Raw genomic sequence first — 4,009 nt, 5'->3', positions numbered from 1 at the left:
AAAAAAAAAAAAAAAAAAAGACATTTATAGTAACAGCAAAATGTTACTTAGAATTTCTGTTGGTTTTAATAAAATACCACAGTCAAAGGCAACGTGCAGACGAAATAGTTTATTTCTTCTTACAATTCTCAGGTCACACTCCATTACTGAAAGGATCTAGGGCAGGAAGTAAAACAAAGACCGTGGAGGAGTGCTACTTACTACCTTGCTACTCAGGACTTGCTCATCTTCCTTTCTGATACAAGCCAGAACCAGCTGCCCGGGGGTGACACCACACCATTCCCACATTAATTGTTAATTAAGAAAAGGATCCACAGACTTGCCTACAAATAATCTGATAAAGGCATTTTTCTCACATAAGTTTCTTTTTCTTAGGTAACTCTGACTTGTGTCAGGTTGACAAAACCCCCAACCAGGACAAACAGGTATTTAAAAATATGACAAAGCTGGATTTTACTGGAGCCATGACAGTACCATGCTGGCGGGTAGACTGGTGGTATTCTGCCACTCAGTCTGTATCATGTTGTCCCTATATCATGGTTCATAAAATTTTGAAAAGGTGAATATTAAGGGAAATCACTGGGCAACTGAGTAGGGTATTCAGACAAAGAAAGAATCTGGTGTTTTTGTATCATCTATCCCCCCTTTTATCATTTTATTGATACCAGTAGGCAAACACTGCTGCCTCTAAGCCCACGTATTAAGTAAACATATACATGATCAGATTTTGGTTATGTTGTTTGTTTGTTTTTGTTTTAGATAACACAGGATAATTTTTGTCTTATTCAGTCTCTGATCTTTATAGTTCTAGTTGGAGAAGTTGGAAAGCTATCAACTCGCTTTTCCAAATTTTCTAGCAACTATTTCATTTTGAGTTAGTTTCTTTCTCTGCGTCATTAAGTGACATTTGGAAGGCAGAAGGAAGTGTGGATTACATCTTGACACCATGACATTGCTGCTGACCACGTGATTGCAACTTTCACATGTCAGGAAGCAGTCTTTATAGCTCTGAGACATTTGCTCTCTCTCTCTCTTTTTTTTTTTTTTTTTGGTTTTTTCGAGACAGGGTTTCTCTGTGGCATTGGAGCCTGTCCTGGAACTAGCTCTGTAGACCAGGCTGGTATCAAACTCACAGAGATCCACCTGCCTCTGCCTCCCGAGTGCTGGGATTAAAGGCGTGCGCCACCACCGCCCGGTGAGACATTTGCTCTTATTTCATAAATCTGGACCCTAATTTCAAATTTTCCTTTTAATTTCAAATTTCATATTTTTCTTCTAGCAGGAGAGGTATTTGTGGATGGTTTGGACTTCAATTTCTGTTTGGCAGAGACATCAGGCCAGCGTCCCATAGGTTTGGTAGTCTTTAAAGGGGTCAACCCCAAAATTTGTTTCTCCAATTTTTTGGCTCAAAATTCACTCATTAAGTTTTCTTGTTTTACAACATGATACTTGTTACTTTGTCCCAAACCTTTAAGCATACCCAGATACTCTGTATACATATCTTTTATCATCTTGAGATTACCAAAGGGTTGTATTATGCCTGTGCTTTTTAGCCAGAGTTGACAATGGAGTCATTGACAACTTAATCAGTGTTGATTCATGATTGTCACATAGATCTATAGGTATTCTCACAGAGACAGTTAATCATTCAAAGTCTACAAAGAGCAATGATTTGGATTTGACAAATCTCCCTGTCACTATGAGTCCTGATACGTTACTCTCTGTAGCACTCTTTCCATCTGGATTTCTCCCAGTCAGGTCTGTGTAGTGCAGGTGATAGACACAGCCTCAGAAAGAGGCCAGTGTCAGTATTTGTTCCCTCAATTAGTCATAAGGAATACTAGGAACACTCTTCATGACTGTTCCCTAGTAGAAGACTAACTGATTATGTGTTCAAAACTCAGTGGATATAATTAATCAATATTTACTCATGTTCATAAATATGATGTACTTGTTAATTAAGTCAATTTATTCATGACATCAATGAACTATCCTTTCTTTTTTAAAAGTCAGGTTTTATCCTGGGGAATGCTTAGATACATCTACAGACCCTTGGCCTTAAGCCTTATCTTATTCCTTGGAAGAATCAATGGGTGACAGGCAGTTAATTATCAGAAATCTATATTCCTGTCAACTGGTTTTTCCAATTAGTTTTTGGATCTTCATTTTTAAAACAAACTCACTATTAAACAATCCCAGAGGGTTTGACTAGTCAAGTCCTAGGGCACAGTATTTCCTTTCAGCTACTCTCTCTACATAGAAGACATTTTCACATTTTTCATTGTTAAAATGAATGAAATAAGAAAGATTTGTGTTTTACTACTTTATGTAATGTCTTCCACTTAAATATACTGCAAGTTGGACTCTGCTTTATTTACAAAATATCTATAAATAGTTTTCCACTGTGAAAATGAATTTGTAGTAGTAGCAGTATAACATTTGAATTGGTGAGCAGTGTATAGGATGCTGTTTTTCCAATAGTTATGATATCTGGACCCAAGAATAAAGTAATATCAAATGGCCTACAATATTTGATAAAAATTGGATTCACAATAATCAGAGATCTTACTCAGAAACAAACTTATAAATACATTGTAGGTTCAAAGCAATTGAAACAGAGGTGAAGCGGGAGACTCCAGGAAATCCTTGTAGCTCCAAGGGTCTTCTGGCATCAGGCGTATCAGCCTAGAGAAGAAGGTGAAGTTTCCAATTAGGTTTGCTGGTCACAGGGAGTTTTTAGGGCATATGCTTGTACTTTTTGACTTTATACAACTCTAGGATGAATATGTCCTTCTTCTGAAAGTTATAACCTGGAGCTAGCAAAGTGATGTACATAAGGATTTCTAAGCCAGAGACAAAGACCTTATGTTAAAATATTTTCTAGATAAAAAGATACTCTCCCTGGTAGATGTCATTACTTTGCTTACTACTTACTATGAGAATAAGAGGACACATTATTTTAAAATTGTCCAGACATTAATTGTCTCCATTATTTCTTTACCTGTTATTCTGACTATTGTGACTCATGGGGATTTATCACAGGACAGGTGCAAATGGAATGACTCCTTCCATTACTTCACTTAATAACTCACATGAAAGGCTTTTGATTCCTGCCTCCATAACCATAACCCTTGGCTGATTAGACAATCTTAACTCAAGAAAAATATGGCCCCTTCTGGGGATATACAATCATCCCATCTCACATTTGAAAACCAGAGATGGCAGCTGTCTGCTTCAGGAAGTTATTGCATCACCTGAGGTGAGCTTCAAGTATTATTGGAATTCATGTTATTGCTACACAACGGATGAGTCGTACTGTATCCAAAACTGGGGCATCCTTCTAGGCTGGTAGATCTGTTAACGAATGCCAGTGGAAAACTGCAGCAACTCAAAGTGGGTAGGCAGAATCGCTGCACTTTCAGATGCTTCAGTAATGACAAGGGAAAGATTCTCAAAGGCAGTAGACAGCTTCAGAGGGAAGAGAGATGGTCTTTGGGAGAGGGGAGTGGCAAGCACCAGCTAGAGTTGGATAGCTAGTTATTGAGATTTAAAAGCAAAGAAAAACAAAACAAAAAACACTGTAACTATAGCTATACTTATTTACCCTCCTTACTATGTGCAAACATATGAAATACAAATTTTCTTTTATTTTTACAGTTTTTTTTAATTTTTTTATTATTTTTACAGTTTTATGTAAGAATTGCTTCTAGTATTTAGCTTTACAACTTAGTGTTTGAATTAATGAGTTTAGTTGAGTTGGTGCATGGATTTGAGGAAAACCGATGTTGCCCAGAGTTGCCCCTGATGGGATCATTCAGAAATGAAAGGCATGGTCAGCCAGTGGAGCCAGCCTTATGCAATCCCTTGTACTTGGGAGGTGGGAAAGGAGGACTGTAAATCTGAGGTAAGTCTTGGGTGATGTGGGAATGATTTCTTATTAATAAAGAAACTGCCTAGGCCCATTTCATAGGCCAACCCTTAGGTAGGCGGAGAAAACAGAACAGGATGC

Source organism: Microtus ochrogaster, chromosome 5 (assembly GCF_000317375.1).
Source record: "Microtus ochrogaster isolate Prairie Vole_2 chromosome 5, MicOch1.0, whole genome shotgun sequence".
Taxonomy (NCBI): Eukaryota; Metazoa; Chordata; class Mammalia; order Rodentia; family Cricetidae; genus Microtus; species Microtus ochrogaster.
This window is presented reverse-complemented; position numbering follows the sequence as displayed.